The sequence below is a fragment of the Chiloscyllium plagiosum genome, chromosome 2 (assembly GCF_004010195.1).
Source record: "Chiloscyllium plagiosum isolate BGI_BamShark_2017 chromosome 2, ASM401019v2, whole genome shotgun sequence".
Classification (NCBI taxonomy): Eukaryota; Metazoa; Chordata; class Chondrichthyes; order Orectolobiformes; family Hemiscylliidae; genus Chiloscyllium; species Chiloscyllium plagiosum.
Genome location: NC_057711.1, coordinates 4,973,946 through 4,989,228, shown reverse-complemented (window position 1 = coordinate 4,989,228; position 15,283 = coordinate 4,973,946). Strand labels below are relative to the sequence as shown.

The 15,283-nt window shown below is 44.6% G+C and overlaps 1 protein-coding gene and 1 long non-coding RNA gene across 3 annotated transcripts in view; one reads left to right on the top strand and one right to left on the bottom strand.

Moving 5' to 3' along the window:
• The window catches only part of LOC122556543, a 126,331-nt gene extending 116,462 nt beyond the window's left edge, over positions 1-9,869 (bottom strand). Inside the window, exons 1-2 of the long non-coding RNA XR_006313557.1 lie at positions 9,780-9,869; positions 9,570-9,689 (exon numbers count right to left, since the gene is read on the bottom strand). This is a non-coding gene — a long non-coding RNA (uncharacterized LOC122556543). The remainder of the gene's footprint in view (positions 1-9,569; positions 9,690-9,779) is intronic.
• Positions 1-15,283, top strand: part of LOC122556529 (growth hormone receptor-like) — a 209,908-nt gene that overhangs the window by 44,578 nt on the left and 150,047 nt on the right. The gene's annotated exons all lie outside the window — the stretch shown is intronic.

Sequence of the window (15,283 nt, the reverse complement as noted above, 5' to 3'; positions counted from 1 at the left end):
AGAGTCTCCTATAACTAGTGCTCTCCTCCTCTCCCCCTTTCCCTTCTGAGTCTCAGAGCCACAGACCGCTTCACTGCAGCTTACACCTGCAACGCTGTCCCCCCCAACAGTTTCCAAAGCTGTATACTTATTTTTTAGGGGAACGACCACAGGGGAACCCTGCACTGCCTGCTTCTTCCCCTTCCCACCTCTAACTGTTACCCAGCTACCTTTGTTCTCCGGCGTAACTATGTCCCTGTAGCTTCTATCTATCACCTTCTCAGCCTCTCGAATAATCCTCAGTTCATCCAACTCCAGTTCCAGTTCCCTAACTCGTTCTGTGAGGAGCAGACCCACTCAAATACTAATCACTTACCTTCCCGCCCAGCTATGTGCTCCAACCTCACTTCCGCTGCTCCCACTCAAATGACCGTTGGTGATTAAAGGGTGAGTATTTATACTCACAGTTCTCCTTCCCGGCTGCCCCTCTGTTTGATGCTCACTCACCAATTTCAATTACAGAGTCATAGAGTCCTACAGTATGGAAATAGGCCCTTTGGCTCAAACTGGTCCATGCTGACCAAAATGTCCATCCACACTAACCTCATTTCCCTGCACTTACCCCATATCCTTGTAAATCTTTCATATTCATTTATTTGTCCAAATGTCTTTTTAAATATTATTAATATACCCACCTCAACCACTTCCATCGGCAGTTCATTCCATATCCGTACCACCCTCTGTTTAAGAAAAAAACAACGTAAGTTCCCTTTTATTCTTTCACCTCTAGCCTGTCGTCTAGTTCTCAATTCCTGGGAAAAAACCAATGCACTCACTCTCTCCATGCCTCTCATGATCTTATATTTCTGGAAGATTCCCCCTCAGTCTCCAACACTCAAGAAAAAAGTCCTAGTTTGTCTAATCTCTCCCTAAAACTCAATCCCTTGAGTCCTGGCAACATCCTTGTAAATTTCTTCTGCACTCTTTCCAGTTTAACAACATCCTATAGAAAGGTGACCAAAATTGTACAACTGCAACATAACTTCCCAACTTTGATACTCAGTGCCCTGACTGATGAAGGCCAGTGTGCCAAAAGCCTTCACTGCCCTGTCTACCTGTGACTCCGTTTTCAGAGAACCGTGCACCTGAACTCCAAGGTCCCTTTGTTCTACTACACTCCTTAAGGCCCCCATATGTGCTACAAGCTCATTTAGCTTGTTTCAGATATTGCATGCATTTAAGTACAACACCTTCAATCCTGTGTTGATTATGCACTCTTGTGACCGTGCTGTCGAGGAGAATACTGAGATACAGGTTACTAGACTAGACTGGATTGAGCTTTACAAGGAGGATGTGTTAGCAATTCTGGAAAGTGTGAAAATAGATAAGATTAGATTAGATTACTTACAGTGTGGAAACAGGCCCTTCGGCCCAACAAGTCCACACCGCCCCGCCGAAGCGCAACCCACCCATACCCCTACATTTACCCCTTACCTAACACTACGGACAATTTAGCCTGGCCAATTCACCTGACCTGCACATCTTTGGACTGTGGGAGGAAACTGGAGCATCCGGAGGAAACCCACACAGACACGGGGAGAACATGCAAACTCCACACAGTCAGTCGCCTGAGGCGGGAATTGAACCCGGGTCTCTAGCGCTGTGAGGCAGCAGTGCTAACCACTGTGCCACCGTGCCGCCCACCAACTTTGTTCCCTGAGCTGGATGGAATTTATCGTAGGATTCTCTGGGAAGCCATGGAGGAGATTGCAGAGCCTTTGGCTTTGACCTTCATGTCATTATTGTCTACAGGAATAGTGCCAGAAGACTGGAGGTTAGCAAATGTTATCCCCTTGTTCAAGAAGGGGAGTAGAGACACCCTGGTAATTATAGACCAATGAGTCTTACTTTGGTTGTGGGTAAAGTGTTGTAAAAGGTTATGTAGGATATTATTTATAATCATCTAGAAAGGAATAGGTTGATTAAGGATAGTCAACACAGTTTTGTGAAGGGTACATTGTGCCTCACAAACGTTATTGTGTTCTTTGAGAAGGTGGATGAGGATAAAACAGTTCATGTGGTGTATATGAATGTCAGGAAGGCATTTGATAAGGTTCCTCACAGTAGGCATATTCCGTGATTTAGCAGTTTGGATCAGAATTGGCTTGCTGAAAAAAGACAGAGGGTGGTGGTTGATGGGAAATGTTCATCCTGGAGCTCAGTTACTAGTGGCGTACCGGAAGGATCTGTTTTGGGTCCACTGCAGTTTGTCGTTTTTATAAATTATTTGGATGAGGTTGTCGAAGGATGGGTTATTGAATTTGCGGATGACACTAAGGTTGGTGGAGTTGTGGACAGTGCTGAAGGATGTTGCAGGTTACAGAGGAACATAGATAAGCTGCAGAGCTGGGCTGAGAGGTGGCAAATGGAGTTTAATGTGGAAAAATGTGAGGTGATTCACTTTGGAAGGAGCAACAGGAATGCAGAGTACTGGGCTAATGATAATATTCTTGGCAATGTTGATGAGCAGAGAGATCTCGGTGTCCATATACATAGATCCCTGAAAGCTGTCACCCAGATCGGATTGTTAAGAAGGCATATGGTGTCTTAGCTTTTATTGGTAGAGGGATTGACCTTCAGAGCCACGAGGTCATGCTGCAGCTGTACAAAACTCTGGTGTGGCCACACTTGGAGTATTAAGTATAATTCTGGTCACCGCATTATGAGAAGGATGTGGAATCTTTGGAAAGGGTTCAGAAGCGATTTACTAGGATGTTTCCTGATATGGTGGCAAGGTCTTATGAAGAAAGGCTGAGGGACTTGAGGCTATTTTCATTTGAGAGGTGACTTAATTGAGACATATAAGATAATCAGAGGGTTAGATAGGGTGGACAGTGGGAGCCTTATTCCTTGGATAATGTTAGCTAGCATGAGATCACATAGCTTTAAATTGAGGGGTGAGAGGTATAGGACTGATGTCAGAGGTAGTTTCTTTACTCAGAGAGTAGTAGGGGCATGGAACGCACTGCCTTAAAAAGTAGTAGATGTGCCAACTTTAAAGGCATTTAAAAGGCCATTGGATAAACATCTGGATGAGAATGGAATAATATAGGTTAGATGGGCTTCAGATTGGTTCCACAGGTCAGCGCAACATCGAGGGCCGAAGGGCCTGTACTGCGCTGTAATGTTCTATGATCTATGTAAAAGCCTTCTGAAAATTTAAGTATGTTACATTTCTCAGCTGCTCTTCATCAATGCACTATCAGCAGTTTGAGTTATGAAACATTTGAAGCTTTTATAACTGGATCAGAGAAAATTATGGCAAGATCTAAGCCAGATTTGAAAAACTGACGATGGGTGGATAGCAAGGCATCATTTCCAATGATTGGTGAAACAGTATTGAGGGGGTTAACTTTCCAAGTTATCCAGAGTCAGGTAAAGCTTAGTGGTAGCATCTTGTACCCTTGAGTTCAAAGATGTAGGTTCAAGTCCCACTTGAGAGACTTGACCATATCACCCATGTTGACAAACCAGTGCTGTACTGAGGGAATGCTGCAGTATCTGAAAGAGCTGAAAGGTCTGAAGGTCTTGGACCAGATGGAACTACACCCCAGTGTTCTGAAAGAGAGAGCTTGGGAGATTGTAGAGGCATTGATGAATGAATGATTTTTATTGTCACATGTATTTAGGAAGATACAGTTAATTGTTTTATTCCTACAATATGGCGCTGTTTTGAGTTACAAAAATAATAAAAAGGAATTACTTCTGTTCAAATTGGATCTCAAGTACAGCTTCAGGGCTTTTGCAAGGTGTACTGGGCCTTGTGGAGTCCTGGCTGTGGGTACAGCAAAGTTGATGTCGATATTCCAGGAAACTCAGCTCCAATGATTAGATTAGATTACATTACAGTGTGGAAACAGGCCCTTCGGCCCAACAAGTCCACACCGACCCACCGAAGCGTAACCCACCCATATCCCTACATTTACCCCTTACCTAACACTACGGGCAATTTAGCATTGCCAATTCACCTGACCTGCATATCTTTGGACTGTGGGAGGAAACTGGAGCACCTAGGGGAAACCCACGCAGACACGGGGAGAACGTGCAAACTCTACACAGTCAGTCGCCTGAGGTGGTAATTGAACCCGGGTCTCTGGCGCTGTGAGGCAGCAGTGCTAACCACTGTGCCACCGTGCCGCCCACAAATGCTTCTGCCACCTCACCAGCACTGCCAAGACTCCAGGCTCCAGCTCAGAGTCCCGACTCCAGGCACTGTCATGAGTCCAAGCTGCAAATTTACAGCCACCAGGTGATCTTTCAGGAATAACTGGAATCTGGGAGGGTCACAGAGAGTGGAAAATGGCTAATGTAACACCCCTGTTTAAGAGAAGGGTGTAGACGGGAAAGTTCAGGCTGGTTAGCTTGACATCGGTCGTTGGTAAGATTTTAGTGCCTTTTAGTAAGGACGAAATTGCAGCATATTTGGAAGTGCATGGTAAATAGGGCTAAGTCTGCATGGCTTTGCGAAGGGAAGGTTATGCCTGATAAATCTTTGAAGAGGTAACAAGCAAGCAAGACAAAGGAGAGCCAGTGGACCTGATCTATTTGAATTTCTTAAGGCTTTTGACAAGGTGCTGCTCATGTGATATAAACTGGTGGCAATGACATGGATGGAGGATTGGCTGACTGGTAGAAAGCAGAGATTAGAGATCAAGAGGTCTTTATCAGATGGCAGCCATTGACAGTGGAGTTCCACAGGGATTAGTGTTGTGGCCACAACTATTCACATGATACATTAATGAGCTGGATGAAGGAACTGAGGGCATTGTTGCGAAGTTTACAGATGACACAGGAGGGACAGGTCATTGTTGAAAAAGTAGGAAGGTTGCAGAAGGATTTGGACAGGCTAGGAGAGTGGGCAAAGAAATGGCAGATGGAATGCATGTGGGAAAGTGAGGTTATGCACTTCGGTCGGAAGAATTGAGGCGTAAACATGGAAATATGAAGCACAAAAGGATATGTGAGTCTTGATTCAGGATTCTCTTAAGGTTAACATGTAAGTTCAATTGGGCAGTTAGGAAGGCAAATGCAATATTAGCATTTATTTAAAGCGGGTGAGAACATAAGAGTAGATATGTGCTTCTGAGGTTGCTTTGGTCAGACAGCATATGAAATATTGTGAACAGTGGCCCTATATCAAAGAAAGGATGTGCTGGCATTGGAAAGTGTTCATATGAGGTTTACAAGAATGATTCCATGAGCAAAGGGCCCATCATATGAGAAGCGGTTGAGGACTCTGGGTCAGCCAGAGTGTAATTAATCTATGAAACTCAATGCTGCAGAGGGCTGTGGAAGCCAAGTCTTTGAGTGTGTTTAAAACAGAGATAAGTAGGTTCTTGATTAATAAGGGGATCAACGGTTACAGAGAGAAGGCAGGAGAATGGATGTCAGAAACATATCAGCCATGATCAAATGGCACAGCAGACTCGGATGAGCCAAATAGCCTAATTCTGCTCCTATGCCTTATGGACTTCTGGTCTTATGTGAAATGCTGTCAGTTGCAATATCCTGTTCTTACGTTCTCTCAGGATGATCCAGAATGTTTCACTGCATCACTAGGGGAAGAACACAGGAATTCTGGAGTCTAGGCCAAATGCATTCTTCAGAAGGGCTTATGCCCAAAACGTCGATTCTCCTGCTCCTTGGATGCTGCCTGACCTGCTGCGCTTTTCCAGCAACACATTTTTCAGCAATTGCATTCTTCAGCCAACTTCACTGAAATTTGTTGGTCATTTATCTCATTGTAGTTGACAGCAGAGCGTTGAGAGTTAAAGAAACTGTCTCACACACAAGGTGGTTAGAACATTAACTACTTTTCCACATGTGAATTGAGATTGAGAGGATAGGATTACATCATTTGAAAGTATATTCACTGGTTGAGAATAGGAATTTAAATGGAGTAATTGACCAAGTAAAAACAAGGACCTCTCGTTGAAAACCATACCTGCCATGGAATGAATGACTCTCCTTTGCATTGTGATTTCCAAGTCATTTGTTTGCACACTGAGAGTTTTTAGGGAATTAGAGAAGCTTGAATGACGTTTAAGTTTCTGGACTTACATTTATCTCTCTCTCCCTCCATCCCTCCCATAATGAACTCACATACACCTCAAATGGTAAGTGCAATCTGAATTTGAAGTTGCCCTGTGGACAATATCATATTTCCAGGCTGATTTACCTGTGAACTTAATACTCGAGATCAGGTTCATTTTTATTATTGTCTTTGTTCCACTGGCCGAGTGAGTACAGATTTAAAATTGAATACTATTCGGTCAGACACAACGTTAACTCCATCACTGCCATTCACTGCGCTGGTGCACTGGGATCCTTCTTTTCACTTAGACTGCAAAAGCACTTCAGAATCTATTGCGTGTTATAAAATTCTAACATCACAGCACACAGTGATTCTGTTGCTGACACTCCCATCCCACACTGTTTAAGAAGGGTGGTAAGGACAAGCCAGGGAACTATAGACCAGTGAGCCTGACCTCGATGGTGGGCAAGTTGTTGGAGGGAATCCTGAGGGACAGGATGTACATGTATTTGGAAAGGCAAGGACTGATTAGGGATAGTCAACATGGCTTTGTGCATGGGAAATCATGCCTCACAAACTTGATTGAGTTTTTTGAGGAAGTAACAAAGAGGATTGATGAGGACAGAGCGGTAGATGTGATCTACATGGACTTCAGTAAGGCGTTCGACAAGGTTCCACATGGGAGACTGATTAGCAAAGTTAGATCTCACGGGATTCAGGGAGAACTAGCCATTTGGATACAGAATTGGCTCAAAGGTAGAAGACAGAGGGTGGTGGTGGAGGGTTGTTTTTCAGACTGGAGGCCTGTGACCAATGGAGTGCCACAAGGATTGGTGCTGGGTCCTCTACTTTTTGTGATTTACATAAATGATTTGGATGCGAGCACAAGAGGTACAGTTAGTAAGTTTGCAGATGACACCAAAATTGAAGTTGTAGTGGACAGCGAAGAAGGTTACCTCAGATTACAACAGGATCTTGACCAGATGGGCCAATGGGCTGAGAAGTGGCAGATGGAGTTTAATACAGATAAATGCGAGGTGCTGCATTTTGGGAAAGCAAATCTTAGCAGGGCTTATACACTTAATGGTAAGGTCCTAGGGAGTGTTGCTGAACAAAGAGACCTTGGAGTGCAGGTTCATAGCTCCTTGAAAGTGGAGTCGCAGGTAGATAGGATAGTGAATAAGGCGTTTGGTATGCTTTCCTTTATTGGTCAGAGTATTGAGTACAGGAGTTGGGAGGTCATGTTGTGGCTGTACAGGACATTGGTTCGGCCACTGTTGGAATATTGCGTGCAATTCTGGTCTCCTTCCTATCAGAAAGATGTTGTGAAACTTGAAAGGGTTCAGAAAAGATTTACAAGGATGTTGCCAGGGTTGGAGGATTTGAGCTATAGGGAGAGGCTGAACAGGCTGGGGCTGTTTTCCCTAGAGCATCGAGGCTGAGGGGTAACCTTATAGAGGTTTACAAAATTATGAGGGGCATGGATGGGGTAAATAGGCAAAGTCTTTTCCCTGGGGTTGGGGAGTCCAGAACTAGAGGACATAGGTTTAGGGTGATAAGGGAAAGATAATAAAGAGACCTATGGGGCAACGTTTTCACGCAGAGAGTGGTACGTTTATGGAATGAGCTGCCAGAGGAAGTGGTGGAGGCTGGTATAATTACAACATTTAAGAGGCATTTGGATGGGTATATGAATAGGAAGGGTTTGGTGAGATGCTGGCAGGTGGGACTAGATTGGGTTGGGATATCTGGTCAGCATGGACAGGTTGGACTGAAGGGTCTGTTTCCATGCTGTACATCTCTATGACTATATGACTATGTGGTTGCTCAGCTTCAAGTGAGATGTGTTATTTTGGTCAGACAGGCTGGGTGAACCAGCTTTCTGTGAACTTCAGACAACTGTTTAAAGACCTATGGATGGAGCGACACTGTGTGTCTGTGCAGGTGCCTGGTGCTAATCTCATTCCTGATGAAGGGCTCCTGCCCGAAACATCAATTTTCCTGGTCCTCGGATGCTGCCGGACCTGCTGTGCTTTTCCAGCGCCACTCTAATCTTGACTCTGATCTCACAGCATCTGCAGTCCTTACTTTTGCCTGGTGTTGATCTGATGAACAAACTAACTACTGTGATCTGGCCAGCACCACTTGGACACTTTCAAAATGCTGAATTCAGTAAATTCAGCTGATGAGGGACTGAAACACAGAGCTGACTTGTGAATTTCAAAGTGCAATTTGAACTTGATAAGTAATTATTTGATATTCTTCATTGTTACTTCCTATTTTTTGTCACCTTGAAATGTTTGAATTTAATCGAACGTTTGAATTCTGGAAAGTAACTAATACAGTAAACAAGGACAGATACAAGTGATAACGAGAAATAAGGATGAAACAAGGTGCCTAGTTTCAGGAATGGCATTGTATGGAAATGCTAATTGTGTGGAATTTGATTTTCTTTAGAAAAGCGAATTTCAGCTGATGACATAGAAGTTTGGTAGTTTGTGTTGATTGAACTAAACTTAGCAAATGGTTTGATGCTCAAGACCATGCTAATTCCAAGAAAGATAGAAAATCAAGAAGGTGACTTCTCAAAAGTGTCACTGAGTTGTGAAATTTTAACAGACATGCCACTAGAATGAGAAATACGCTCAATAATTTCAATAGACAGTTCAGTCAGCACTCCGTTAAGTATGAGATCACTTTATCTGAACAATGGCAGTGGCTGGTCCAAATGAGCTTTCTCTGAAACAAATATTGACTTGAAATTGCTCCTGTTGCTCAATCTCTTCCACAGGCAACTTTGCAAGTTTGCAGTGTACGGATCAAATTGCTGCAGTGCTGATGGACAGTATCTCCTGTCCTGTGAATATAGCATGTGTCTGGATTAAATACAATGCCTTTTAAGTGGAAGTACTGCAGCTGTCCGAAATCCCAGATTATCCAGCTTGAACAATTTCCTCCTGTTATAGCATCAATATTCTCTCCTTTTCTCAACAAACTTAAACTTTCCATGAATTTCAGAGAACTGTTTACAGGACCATGTATGAAGTGACACTGTTTGTCAGTGTTAAAGTACCTGCAAGTGCCTGTCATTGCTCGCCTGAAATAGATACTCACTGTAATCTGACCAGCACAACTGGGACAACTGTGAACTATTGGTCCTTTGCTTATTTTTCTTGGGGGAAATGACAGTGAAACAGGTCACACCTGAAAACTGCGAGTATTTCTTGTTGGTGGGTGATAGTTACTCCAAAAAGCTGGTTTCTGGCTCCCCATCCTGTGTGTGCAGCCAGGAAGAGGAGCAACATTAAAACCAAGAATCTTGTCATGGAGAAGAAATAAAAGGCATTTTGTGAGGCCTGACTGCAGGCATACGGTGTCCACCCCAACTGCTGTGAAGAGGCTGTTGCTGACGGAATATTTGATACATAGGAGAGGACAAAAATAATTAGCAGGTGACATATGGCGAGTGGTACGGGTATCAGTGTAACGTACTGACCTGCTGCAAACGTCTTGTCTGGCACCAGACGAATCCTGTCTGTGTGGTTTCTGACTGCAGCAGGCAACACAGCTCCCCAAAAACTGCAGGTGTGAAGAATAGCTGCTTGACAGGCATCTCCTGGAAAAGATATTGGAGTAACAGTCACGATAGTTTAGTAACCGTTAGGACATAGTGTGAGGTGTCTTGTCACACCTCTGTCTTGCTTACCTAATTAATCTGGGTGTTTTAAAATTAGTTCTCACAATGTAGCCTTCATGAGAAGGTTGCTATTTCTTATGCATTTCGAATTGGTTTGAGGCGGGAAAAGTGAACTGTGTTCTTGACAAGTTTTTGAAAAAGCCATGAGCTGGAACTGCTGAACATTTGATCAACAACAGCTGTCTCTGTGCCTGAAGTATTACCCTTCATTCAGTGATGACAAGTTCATCTTTAGGTTGGACAGCACTGTGCTCAAGCTGTACTTAAGCTTGTAACCTTAGTGACACTTCAGTGAAAAACTGAACACTTTGTCAAACCAAGGGTCACGTTTGTCCTCAGTGGCACCCTGAGGATTCTGTCACCCTGTTCGAAAAAAGTGAAGGAGCTCTTGTCCTCTCTCAACCCCATTCTAACAGAAACCTGGTTCTTGCTGTCTCAGGTCTCTGCAGTGACCCACTGAGTCATTGGTCTCCCTGCACTGAAAATTAACTGGCTGTAATTTCCTAATTCCTGGTTGACTGTGAAATATAATTGGAACAAACAAAGATTGTGAAAGAATGTATTTAAACACAAGCGTTTTCTTTAACTTGGGAGGGACAGAATGCATTGAGCTGCTTCATTCTTATATTCACACTCCTGTTCACTCTCTCATCTCGTGTTCTCTCCCACCCATGTTCTCTCCCTCTCGTGTGTCTCTCCCTCTCTGATGTGTGTCTCTCTTTCTCACTAATGTGGTCGCTTGTGAGCTCTGTCTCACTTACGTGTTCTGTCTATCCTTGCTTTCTGTCTTTGTCATTCTTGCTCCCTCTCAGTCTCTGTCTTGCTGCATCTATCTCGTTACCCATCTTTCTTGCTCGCTGTGTTTCTGGGAGAAAATGAGGACTGCAGATGCTGGAGATCAGAGCTGAAAATGTGTTGCTGGAAAAGCGCAGCAGGTCAGGCAGCATCCAAGAAGCAGGAGTTTGAGGAAGAGAGCTTCTTCAAGGAAGGCATCCTTGCAAGAGGATTCGCAGTAGGTTAAAATCTTCTAGGAGAAAGTGAGGACTGCAGATCAGAGCTGAAAATGTGTTGCTGGAAAAGCGCAGCAGGTCAGACAGCATCCAAGGAGCAAGAGAATCGATGTTTCGGGCTCATGCCCGCAACGTCAATTCTCCTGCTCCTTGGATGCTGCCTGACCTGCTGCGCTTTTCCAGCAACACATTTTCAGCGCTGTGTTTCTGGGCATATCTCTGAAGCTGAAAGCTGATATGGTCCCCACATCCTGCCTGCCTTGATAGAAATGGCCACCCTCAGGCCTTCCATCGGACTAGAGACCCAGGGGAGGAAATCCCACTGCCCAGCTCCTTCATAGAGCACCAATCATGAATAGGCTGACAGCACTCCATTAGTATCAGTGCCATTGGTTGGCAGTTATGGGTATTTACCCACCTGAGAACCAGAATGAATGACAGACATGAGAGGGGAGGAAGAGAGAGGGGTGAACACCAGAGAGAGAAAGCAACAGAGAGAGCAGGAGGGAGTGCAAGAGAAGAGAACACTAACAATGAGAGAGGGGGTTTAACAGGTTGAGTGGGAATAGTGAATGTAGGGTTATGCAGCCCCCTCCTGCAATACAAGGTACCTCAATAAGACAACAAATGCTGATGAACAAAGGATCTCCTGCCCCTCCACCAGCTCCTGCACATTCCCTCTTCCCTCCTCCTGCGTCTCCTCTCTTTCCTTCCTCCTGCGTCTCCTCTCCTTCCCTCCTTCTGCATTGAGAGTGTAGTGATGGAAAAGCACAGCAGGTCAGACAGCATCCGAGGAGCAGGAAAGCTGAAACGTCAACTTTCCTGCTCCTCGGATGCTGCCTGACCTGTGCTTTTCCAGCAACACACTCTCAACTCTGATCTCCAGCATCTACAAACCTCACTGTCTCCAAGTTGATTCCCTCCTCCAGAGTCTCCTCTCCTTCCTCCTCCTGCATCTCCTCTTCTTCCGTCCTATTGCGTCTCCTCCTATGTCCTCTACTCCCTTTGGGTTCTGAACATTTGTGATTGCTGGAAGTGTTAACGGAACATTCTGGAAACACTCAGCAGCATAGCAAGAACGGACACATTCACATTTAATCATACAAAACAACATAAACTTGTAAAAAAGCATCAAATAAAGTGAGTAAGTCACTGGGCGAGTGATCTAGAGGCCTGGACTAATAATCAGGAGACATGAGGGCGAATCTTGCTGAAGCAGCTGGGATTGTACTTAAATGAGTTCAATAAATTTGGAGAAGAAAACTAGAGTACTATATGGTGGTCGTGCAGTTACTGGATTGGTTGTAAGATTCCATCTGGCTCAGTGATGTTGTCACTCTGACTTCACATCCAGAATGATTCGGCTGCCGATGACCCAGTTTGGGAGATGTTCTGGCAAGTCTGCATTATCTTGAAGGAAGTATCCCCAACCTTGTCAGTCCCTCATCTTGAGGAGGTTCAGCTGCATGATACATTTTGATGTTACCAGTAATATTTGAACTCCATCAGTGTATTTTTAAAAATGTGCCTTAGTGCAGCAGTCATTAACAAGTCTTTGTCATTTTCAGAAGGTTGCTGAAAGCTGTGCCTGGTTCTGCTATTCTCACTACTGACCTGGATACCGGCTCATTGAGCAACTCAAGGCACCTCTTACATTCCTGCTGACACACCTACATACCTGTCAACCTTCGTAAGACATCCTGACCTGACCGATTTGGATCTGCTGCACTCTCACTTGGCCATTCCCACCCCACTCACCTATTCACCCTGTCACTCCTGTCCCACTCATGTGCCACACTCTCACTCCCACCCCCCTCACCTGTTACAGTCTCACTCTGATCCCTTTCACCTGTCACATTCACTCCTGCTCTACTCACCAGTTGATCCTGTCACTCCTGCCCCACTCACCTGTTTGCCCTGTCACTCCTACCCCACTCACCTGTTGTACTGCCACTCCTGCCCCTACTCACCTGCACTCTTACACTTGCCCCACTTACCTCCTGCACTCTCATTCCTGCCCCAATCATGTGTCACACTGTCACTCCTGCCCCTCCCATCTGTCGCATCGTCACTCCAGACCCCATCACCTGTATCCCTCCACGTGACTTGCTCCAGCTTTTGATTGGGAACGACCTTCAGGATGTTATCCATGGTAAAAAGCAAGTGATAAACTGCAGGTCAATTTAATAAATATAACTCCTGCAGGAGTCACTTTTTAAAAAAATAATGATTAACTGACTCTTCAGTACTGAATATCAGTGTTTGCCAATAACTGATGAGTGTCATTGTTTAGTCAGTGAGTGAATTTGTTTTCCTGTTGATCTGAAGCAGTGAAGTTCAGCACGGTGGAGTGTTCTCTTCATCACTTGCAAAGATACTTGGATCATCAATAATCACAGGTGAAAGACTGGAGGTTGGCTAATGTGGTGCCACTGTTGCTAAGAATGGTGATAAGGAAAAGCCAGGGAACTATCGACCAGTGAGCCTGACGTCGGTTGGGCAAATTCATAGAATCATAGAATCCTTAACAGTGCGAAAACAGGCTGTATGACCCAACAAATCCACACCAAGCCTCTGATGGGTATTGCACCCATACCCATTCCCCTACCCTATTATTCTACATTTCCCTGACTCATGCACCTAACCTACACATTTCTGAACACTATGGGCAATTTAGCTTGGCCAATTCACCTGACCTGCACATGTTTGAACTGTAGGAGGAAACTGAAGCACCCGGAGCAAACCTATGCAGACACGGGGAGAAGGTGCAAACTCCACACAGACAGTCCCCCAAGGCTGGAATTGAACCCAGATCTCTGGCACTGTGAGCTGCAGCACTAACCAGTGAGTCATCATGCCGCCCACAAGTTGTTGGAGGGAAACCTGAGGGACAGGCTTTACATATATTTGGATAGGCAAGGACTGATTAGGGATAGTCAACATGGCTTTGTGCATGAGAAAAGTTGTCTCACTAACCTGATTGAGTTTTTTGAAGAAGTAATGAAGAGGATTGATGAGGGCAGAGCAGTGTACGTGATCTACATGGACTTCAGTAAGGTGATGGACAAGGTTCCCCATGGGAGACTGGTTAGCAAGGTTAGATCACATGGAATACAGGGAGAACTAGCCATTTGGATACAGAACAGGTTCGAAAGTAGAAGACAGAGAGTGATGGTGGAGGGTTGTTTTTCAGACTGGAGGCCTGTGATCAGTGGTGTGCCACAAGGATCGGTGCTGGGTCCACTGATTTTCATCATTTATATAAATGATTTGGATGTGAGCAAAGGAGGTATAGTTACTAAGTTTGCAGATGACACCAAAATTGCGAAGAAGCTTACCTCAGTGTACAACAAGATCTTGATCAGATGGACCGAGGAGTGGCAGATAGAGTTTAATTTAGATAAATGTGAGGTGCTGTATTTTGGAAAGACAAGTCAGGTCAGGACTTATACACTTAATGGTAAGATCTTGTAGAGTGTTGCTGAACAAAGAGACTTTGGAGTGCGGGTTCAAAATTCCTCGAAAGAGGAGTCTCCGGTAGATAGGAGAGTGAACAAGGCATTTAGTATGCTTTCCTTTACTGGTCAGAGCATTGAGCATAGGAGTAGGGAGGACATGTTGCGGCTGTACAGGACATTGGTTAGATCACTTTTGGAATACTACGTACAGTTCTGGTCTCTCTCCTGTTGGAAAAAGTGAGGACTGCAGATGCTGGAGATCAGAGTCAAGAGTGTGTTGCTGGAAAAGCACAGCAGGTCAGGCAGTATCCGTGAAGCAGAAGAATCGACATTTCGGGCATAAGTTCTTCATCAGGAATTCTGATGAAAGGCTTATGCCCGAAACATCGATTCTTCTGCTCCTCGGATGCTGCCTGACCTGCTGTGCTTTTCCAGCAACACACTCTCGACTCTCCCTCCTTTTTGGAAGGATGTTATGAAACGTGAAAGGGTTCAGAAAAGATTTACAAGGATGTTGCCAGGGTTGGAGGGTTTGCGGTATAGGGAAAGGCTGAATAGGCTGTTTTTGCTGGAGCGTCAGAGTCTGAGGGGTGACATTATAGACATTTATAAAATCATGAGGGTCATGGATAGGGTAAATAGACAAGGTCTTTTCCCTGAGTTGGGGCAATCCAGAGCTTGAGGGCATAGGTTTAGGTTGAGAGGGGAAAGATTTAAAAGGGACCTAAGAGCAACTTTTTCATGCAAAGGGTGATGGATGGATGGAATGAGCTGCCAGAGGAAATGGTGGAGGCTGGTATAAATTACAGCATTTAAAAGGGATCTGGATGGGTATATGAATGGAAAGGGTTGAGAGCGAAATGGGCCAAATGCTGGCAAATGGAATTAGATTAGGTTAGGATATCTGGTCGGCATGGATGAGTTGGACCGAAGCGTTTATTTCTGTACTGTACATTTCTATAAGTCTATAACTTCTGTTGAGCAACTCAAACTTACTTTTTCATGCAAAGCACATGAATCACAGATGTTGGTTGTGTGAGTGGAG